Below are 9,482 nucleotides of genomic sequence, written 5' to 3'. Positions count from 1 at the left end.
TAAAAAGACTTTATTTATGATATAGCACGTTGTTGAAACAGCTTCAGCCCAAAATCGTGAAGAAATCTTACTTTCAATTAAAAGAGTTCTAGCCATTTCTTGAAGAGATCTATTCTTTCTTTCTACAACTCCATTTTGCTGAGGAGTGTATTGAGAGGAGAACACATGCTTAAAGCCAGATTCATCACAAAATTTTGTAAAATCTTGATTTTCAAATTCACCTCCATGGTCTGTTCTTGTACTTGAAATAACACATCCTTTTTCATTTTGAACCTTTTAAGCAAAATTTTCAAAATACGAGAAGGTTTCAAACTTACTTGCAAGGAAATATACCCAAGTAAATCGGGAGTAATCGTCCACGATTACTAAGCAATATTTCTTTCCTCCAATACTGGGTTACGGTTGGTCCGAAGAGATCCATATGCGGCAGCTGCAGTACATGATTAGTAGAGACATGCTTTATTGGCTTAAATGAATTTCTTACCTGCTTTCCCAATATACATGGAGTGCATAGATTAGACTTTTGGTATGATAAATTGGGTAGACCACGAACAAGCTGCTTTGATGAAATTTTGGCTAATTGCTTCATATTGATGTGACCAAGCTTTCTGTGCCACAAGCTTGCTTCGTCTTGAATTGAAATTAAGCATTGCGATTCATCCGGTTTTACATCCAAGAGATAGATATTTCCATGCCTTCGACCCATGAAAGACTGAGTAGAGTCTTTACTAGTTCCAAACATATTCATTCTTGAAAGAAGATCTTAAAACCAGATCACATAGTTGGTGATCTTTGAGAAGATTGTAATTGAGTCCTTCTACTAGGAAACATTACTTATTGTGAGATTTCCAATTTTCACAGTTCCAAATCCCATAATTCTTCCTTTGCTGTTTCCTCCAAATGAGACTTTTCCACCATTTACTTGAACGAGCTTTATAAAGCAATTTGAGTCTCCTGTCATATGTCTTGAGCATCCACTGTCCAGATACCACTTTACATTTTTCTTGATGGAGACCTGCATTTAAAAGAGAGTCTCAAGCTTTCTTCGGTACCCATATTTTCTTGGGTCCATTGGTGTTAGTAAGATAAACAATATTAGCCCATGTTTTCTTAACAGTGTTTCCAAACCATAGGACACTCTTTTCAAAGTGATCCTGCTATTGCACTTTGAACACCCGAGGGCATTTCGACCTACGAGACTTTCCAAAACCTTCTTGAAATGATTTTTGTAGGCCTCTCTGAGGGTCTTTGCTTAATTCTTTCTTTTACTTTAGGAAAATCAATCAAGGGAATAGTTTCCGCTATCATACCCAAACCCGACTTATTGAAATAAGGTCTTTGAGCCGAAAGAATTTTTTTCAAGTTTCTCGATCCTATTGAAAATTTCTTTGAAATATTTGATGATTCAATTTTTAAAGAGCTTTTTCTTTCAAAAGATTTTCTTCACTTTCTTTAAGAGTAGAGACATTCATGTCTAAACATTTAACTCTTTCTTTCAAAACGTTTTCCTGTTGTTTTAGAACAGAGTTTTCCTTTTTAAGTTCGGAAATCCTTTTTAAGAGAAGTCTTAAGACTAAAACACAGCTCATCAATATACTTAGAAACATTGACAGGAATTTTAAAATTACTTACCTCAAATTCACTGTCTGAGTCTGATCCAGAGTTTGATTCTGAGTCTGATTGCGCCATCAGACACAAATTGGCATATTCATAATCACTTTCTTCACACTCAGATCACCCGTGTTTCGGCTTTGAGAGCCTTTCGAGACTTTTCAGCTTTTCCTTTCTTCTTTTTAGAAGAGGACAGTTAGGTCCGATGTGTCCCTTTTCTTACATTCAAAGCAAACTACATCTTTTGTTTGATTCATCATCATTAATGACTTGGTCCTTGTCTTTGAAAGCTTTGTTTCTTTGAGTTCAATCTTCTTCCTTTTCTATTCAGCTTTCCGAATCTTCTTATCATGAGGGCAAGCTCCTCATCGTCCATATCATCTTCGGAATCTGTAACATCGAATCATCATTTGATTTTAATGCAATGGATTTCTTACCTTTTGGATCTTCGTCTTTGTTAATTCGTTCCACTTCATAAGACCGAAGAGTTCCAACCAGCTGGTCGACAGATAGTGGCATGATTCTTTGCGTCGCTCTTATTGAAGTCTTTATGTGATTCCAATCCTTGGAGAGTCCACGCAAGAGCTTGTTTACCTTCATGGGATTAGAAATTGGTTGTCCTTGATTTTCAAGACCATTTACAATTTCGTAAACGGCTAAACATGTCGGTTATAGATTCTCCGGTCTCATTTTGAAGGCTTCATATTGACCGAGAAGGATGTTGATTCGGGTCTCTTTCACTCGATCGCCCATTCATAGGTGATATGTAACCTATCCCAGACTTCTTTTGCTGTAACACAAGAAGATATTCTGTTATATTCAGTAGGTGACAAGGCACGATATAAAGAATATATAGCTTATGCGTCAAGAGTTTGTCTCTTGATTATCTCTTCCTAAGACATTCCGCTGGTCTCAACAGTTTCTTTCCCTCTTTCTGAGACAGATGCAACTTTAGGAGTGATTCATTTTTCTACAACGTCCCATTCCAGAGGATCCTTTGATCGAAGAAATGCTTTCATTTTGTTTTTCCAGATGTTGTAGTCCTTTCCATCAAAGTAAGGAGGGTCTTGGTATTGCCCTTCCACCACCTTGGAGCTAGCATACTAGCCATGTATCTTTTACTCAAGTAAAACACTTCAAATAAAGTGAGTACACGAGCTCGATACCAATTGATATGGCTAGTATAAGTACCTAGAGGGGGGGTGAATAGGTATAAAATGTAATTTCTTATGACAATCTCACAATACTAGACAGTTGATAGAAATGAGACAATTTTTCTCGTCAATAAACAAACAACGATCAAAATAAAACTGAGAGTAGGGAAGAGAAAATTTGAACACAAGGTTTATAGTGGTTCGGCTTATTTTAAGCCTACGTCCACTCTTCTGCACTGACAGCCCACTGGCTGGATTCCACTATGAACAAAGAGATATTAAAGTACTGTTCTTCCTTGATTTCTCGGTGTAGAAGATCTACCACTCCCTCAAGGTATCACTAAGTATAGACTCTCTTTGCGTGTACAGTTTCGCTCAATATGAATCGACTAATAATCAAGGAGCTTCAAACTCGGAATTTCTCTATCGAGCACCCACTAGAACAACCGGAACGTCTTCCTTTATACTCCTTTATGCCATCATACCCGTTGGCACTTACCAAAGGAATTCTTCCAATCTTCCGTTGGACGAATCAATTAAGAAGATCATTCGAGCTATTAAAGGAACATGTCGATAGCCCATCAATCCTGTTCGCCCATACAATCAGGATCTTGGTTTCAAAGAATAGAACCTTCCAAGAATATTTCGTCAATCATCGGATCTTCAAACGATCTTGATTTCGAATAAATAACTCCGTTATATCAAATCCAGGCCAAGAGATCTTCTCCAATCGATAAGACCAAATCCTTAACCGAACACATTAGCTCGATCGCCTTCGTCGCTGGATTAGAAACCGCCAATGAGAATAGTCTTGAGTCTTGAGTCTTGTGTGCTGAGTCTGGTGATATGAAATTCTTCAAACTCTAAGTACAAGGATCTACACAGTTTCCAGACTAGACTGATAGAAACGTTTTGTCAGCTTCAAAACACTCTAGAGAGATTTCTCCAACAAGAGTGATTTTTACATAGCCGGAGAGTCGTACGCTGGGCACTACATTGCTACTTTAGCTACCCGTGTTCAACGGGGGACACGTTAAGGGAAGGAATTCTCATAAACCTGAAGGTACTTCATGTTTGTATGGTGATTTCTTGCTATGATATACTAACCCATTCTTTCTTTGACATAGTTAACTTCTGAATCTCGAATGGGGGTTTGCAATTAAAAATGGCCTAACCAATACCGGGACCCAGTATGGAGCATTTACGAGTATGCTCTAAGGAAGAACTTAAGGGCGTGCATGATTGTGTTTTCATTTTTGTTCATGGATAGATTTTCTGTTTTTTGTTCCCGGGAACAAAAAAGAACAAAACGCGTTTGTTTGCGTTTTTGTTCCAAATATGTTTTTTTTGTTCCCGGAACAAATTTGGAAAAGAAACAAGAAACCAAAAAACTTGTTTTTTTGTTTCTTGAACAATTTGGAGAAACACTTCTTTCTTTCCTTCTCTTTTTCTTTTATTTTTCTTTTTCTTTGGCCGCCGTCGGCCTCGGCCATGACCAGCGACCGCCGTCGAGGGCTAGCGACCTCACCGGAGCGTCGCCGGCCCCGGTGAGGCCGAGTGTTGCTGGCGCGGGTGAGGCTTGGCGAGCTTAGGCTCACCTGCATCCGATGAGGCCGAGCTCGCCTAGCCGGCCACCGCGTGCGACTCCGCCGATGGTCGGCGAGCTCGGCCTCGCCAGGATCTAGGCGAGCCCGATCTCGCCCGGCCAAGGCGAGGCCGCGGCCCTTGTCGGCCGATCGCCCCATGGCCGAGGCCGGCGATTGACCAAAAGAAGAAAAAAATAAAAATAAAAAGAAAGAAAAAAAGGAAAAATAAAATAAATATATTAAAAAATTAAAAGAAAAAAAGAATACAAATTTATCAAACGTGTTTTGTTCTTTTTTTTTTTTTTATTCCCGAACAAGTTTACCAAATGCATTTTTCTGGTCAAAAATTGTTTTTACGTAAAGAAATAGTTTTTTCTATTTTTGTTCCTCGGACAATTTTTGAACGAAAAACACAAACAAACACACCCTAATAAAGCAGAATGATAAAATTAGGATTGACACAATGTTCCCAACATGCGAACAATTGGTGTCTTTCAGGCCTCTTAAGGACCATTTGCTCAAAACAAAGTTTGAATTCATTGACTCAAATTCCTCTTCTATTGCATGCATCCGTTTTTCCTTATTAGGACAATTTAGAGTCTCATTTACATTCCTTGGCTTATCTTTATCTTGTAGAGCAACCATGAAAGTTTCTCTTTGATGTCAAAATGTTGACGATGAATACTTTTGCGACTTATTCGCTGTACGAGAGATTGTACACTTTGCACATTTTTCTCTATTATGCTCTCACTTGGATTAGATAATGATGATATCATTTTATCAGGTGGTTGTAATTGAGACTGAGTTAAATTTAATTCTTCATTTCTCACATTACTCTCACTTGGACAAACTCCATTAAGTTCATTATCTTGATTTAACGTTTCAAATAGGAGTAACCCTCACTTATTTCGCCATTCTTAAGAAATTCATTCTCTAAGAATATGATATCCCGTGGTATAAATTCAGTTATAATCCTACTTTCTTGCTCACTATAAACACATACCTTTTCGAATATTCTGATTATCTCATAAAAATGTTTTTTTTGGTTGTTGTTGGTAAAGGTAAGTAATATATTGATTTTGCAAGAAAGAATACAAGAGGGAGGCCTGGCACCAACAAAAACAGACACTCAAGAAGACAAAAGTCTAGAACGAGTGTAAGGGTGCCATGATTCCCGAAAAAAAGGAGCAACAACAACAAAAGGAAACAAAAGACAACAAAAACTAGAAAATCTCCATCAATCAAATATAGAAGGATGGATGTTCCAGCTTCGTTGAAGTCTTCTATTCATGGGCACATCAGGAACATGTTTAAAGGTCATAGCCTTATCTTTGATAGCCTTCTGAAGATGCATTTTCATCGCTGGAAGAAAGAGATTCTGATTCCGAAAAAGCACATTATCTCATAAAAATGTTTTTCTTGCATCCGGAACCTAATTTCCCATATTTGTAAGAGGGTTCGTAAGTATATGCTGCATAACCCCATATGTTAAGAATACTTAAGTTGAGGTTTCTACCCGTCTATAACTCCTATGGAATAGAAGTAACTGATTTGGAAAACATACGGTTAAGTATATAGGCAAATGGGTTTTGAGATAGTTAGATAGGAAAAACAGTTTTTCTTTATACTTATGCTTATGATTGATTGATTGTTTTGTGCGGGTTGCTCAGATTTCTATTTCCTTGTTGGAGTTGGAAAGCAGGTTTTTGTAAGGACCTTACGAGATGAGTGATCCCGGGAGGGCCCCTCGGAGAAAGGCCATAACAGCTTTGATAGGTGTCGGGGGAAGGGCACCGACTCGAGCTGGTGCTAGAGAAAGGGCATCGAGATCGGCTGGTGCTAGAGGGAAAGCACTGGTGCAAGCGGGTGCCAGAGGGAGGACACTAATTGATCCTAGGGTTGATGGGATCCTGCAAGCCCTGGAGACCTTGGGGAACATGGTTGGGTAGCAAGCTCAGAATCAAGCTGTTGCTGCCATTGCTACCGCCAATGCTTGCCGCTTGCCGCACTTTGCCGTTGAAGTCCCACCTGAAAATGGGAATGGTGAGCGGCCTATGCACAAGCTTATGGAACAATTTCTAAAACTGAAGCCACCAAAGTTTACTGGAGCAGGTGACCTCGAGGCTGCAACCATTTGGGTCCGAGGGTTGAAAAAGGCTTTTACACTACTGAGATGCTCAGAGGAGGACAAAGTGATCCTATCCATATATCAGCTGTAGGGTAACGTAAGCATGTGATGGGAGGCCATTGGAGGAAGAGTGTTTCCCGAGGGTATGGTCTCAGAGTGTGATGCCTCTGTCAAAGTGTTTTATGGGAAATATTTCTCGGACTATGCTCGAGAATAGAAGATGGCTAAGTTTTAGCACCTCTGCCAGAATCATATGACCGTAGATTAGTATGAGGCGAAGTTCACCGAGTTGTCGAAGTATGCGTCGAGGTTGATTGAAGACCTAGTGGATAGAGTGAGAAGGTTCAGAGATGGATTGAAGCCGGAGATTAAGGACCAGTTGGTGCCGCTGAACCTCAAGTGAAAGGGCTAGTACAAGCACCTAGAGGGAGGTGAATAGGTGTAAATAAATATTTTCGCAAGACTTAGAAGAAGTAAATTGCCTTTAAAACAAAACCGACTATGAACATATTCAGCTTTGAGCAAACAAATAAAGTTAAGAATAAAAGTAAGGAGTTAAGGAAAGAATAGGAACACAAGGTTTTTAGTGGTTCGGCTTAGATCAAGCCTACGTCTATTCTCCCGCGTTGATAGCTCACTGGCTAGATTCCACTATGAATCAAAAGAGATTTTACAACTTGTGATCTTTGACTTTTTCAGTGAAGAGTCTCTACTGGTCTCTCCCAAAGTCTCACTATGAGTTTCTCTCTTTTGTATACAACTTTGAGCTTAGTGAATGAAATAGCAAGGAACTAAGAAGCTTCAGACTTTGAAAATTTTCTTTCACGCACTCTTTCGAACAACTAGAGGCTCTACCTTAAATATTCCTTCATGCCTCCACGACCGTTGGCACTTTCCAAAGGAATCCTTCCAATCTACCCGTTGGACATAATCAATTAAGGTGATCTCGAGTGGTTAGAAGATTTGTGACGAAAGCCCGTCAATCCTATTTGCCCATAAAAATGAGGATCTTAGTTTTCAAAAGTAGAAACTTCCAAGTATACCTCGTCTTTCAAAAGATCTTCATATCGGAGTTGATTCAAATAAGAACAATCAAGTAGATGCTATATCTAGCCATAAGGTCTTCCAAAAACCACACGAATTGAATCCTTGAAGATAATCCCGCATCTGGATAAGTCTTCATTCTTCGGTCTGGAAATTGTCAGTGATGGTAGACTTTGAGATTAAATTCTAGCGGTCTTCACATTTTGACAATAGAGTCTGGAGTTCTTCAAACTATAACATTAGAGTCTGCAAGTCTTCAGACTAGTCTTTTGGAAATGTTTTGTCAACTTCAAAACAATAAATGAGTTTTCTCTAACATCAAGGACTATGGCGAATTCAATGAGAGAGCCCAGCTGATTGAGAGGGATCTAAATGAGCGGGTAGTCACATCTGGGTTGTGGTTTGTGCCCAACAGAGATAACAATCGGTTTGGGAAGAGGCCGATGACGAGAGGAAAGTATTCTATCCCTCCCAATAGAAAATGCGGTATTAGGAAGCCGGCACCCAACACAAATGGTGTGTACCGATTTTGTGGAAGGAAGCATGGATCAGCCCCATGTCCTGCTAGAATGGGAGCTTGCTGTGGATGTGGCCATCATGGCCACTAGGTGAAGAATTGTCTGTGTAGGCCCATGGGAGCACAGGTGCCACTACCGCAAATAGGGCAGTTAGCAGGGAGTGCATCACAGAACACACATCAAGGTATTTTAAGTAGGCCTTCGGTACAAGGAACGATGTATGCTGTCACTAGAAGGGAGGCGGAGAACTCACAAAATGTGGTTACAGGTACAGTCTCATTGCACGACCATGCAGCTTATGCTTTATTTGATCCTAGAGCCACGCATTCATTTATTGCTAAGCAGTTTGTTAAGTCAGTAGGGTTAATTCCAAAACTGTTGGAAGCGGTGATTACTATATCCACTCCATTAAAGGATAAAGTGTTGTCTGCGATAGGGTGTCATAGTTGCAAGTTAGTGCTTGGTGATTGAGAGGAAAGAATAGATTTGATTGTGCTAGCGATGTTTGATTTTGATATGATTATAGGTATGGATTGGCTCACCAAGCAACGAGCTACCATAGACTGTTATCGTAACATGATTCAGTTTAACCCGTTAGCGGGTGGTAGTTTTGAGTTTGTTGGAAATCGAGGAGGACTCTTAATTACTTTAATTTCGTCACTTGAGGCAATCCGATTGTTGGATGTGGGTTGCCAAGGTTATTTGGCAATCGTGATTGATACGTCAGTTGAGGAGTCAAGAATGGAGGACATTGCCGTCGTGCGGGAATTTTCTAATGTTTTTCCTAAGGAGTTGCCTGGTTTGCCCCTAGAAAAAGAGATAAGAGTTCGTGATTGAGTTGGCCCCTAGGATGGAGCCAATTTCTAAGGCTTCTTACCATATGTTGCTATCAGAATTAAAAGAGCTAAAGGTTCAGATGCATAAGTTGTTGAACAAAGGATTTATTCGTCCTAGTGCATTGTCTTGGGGAGCGCCAGTTCTATTTGTAAGAAAGAAGGATGGTTCGTTGCATCTTTGCATCGACTATCGGCAACTCAATCAAGTGACAATCAAGAACAGGTATCTGTTGCCAAGAATCGATGACTTATTTGATTAGCTACAGAGAACTTTGATATTTTCCAAGATTGACCTAAGGACAGGTTACCATTAGTTGAGGATTAAGAAGGAGGATATACCGAAAACGGCGTTTCATATGTGTTATGGTCACTATGAGTTCACCGTAATGCCATTTGGATTAACCAATGCCCTAGTTGCTTTCATGGATCTGATGAATCGAGTGTTCAAGGAGTACTTGGACTAGTTCATGGTCATGTTTATCGACGACATCTTAGTATATTCGAAGAGTCCAGAGGATAATGAACAACACTTAAGGATGGTGCTTCAGATTGTGCGAGAACACGAGCTGTATGCCAAGTTCAGTAAGTGTGAGTTTTGGTTAACT

This window comes from Eucalyptus grandis, chromosome 2, assembly GCF_016545825.1.
Source record: "Eucalyptus grandis isolate ANBG69807.140 chromosome 2, ASM1654582v1, whole genome shotgun sequence".
NCBI lineage: Eukaryota > Viridiplantae > Streptophyta > Magnoliopsida > Myrtales > Myrtaceae > Eucalyptus > Eucalyptus grandis.
This window is presented reverse-complemented; position numbering follows the sequence as displayed.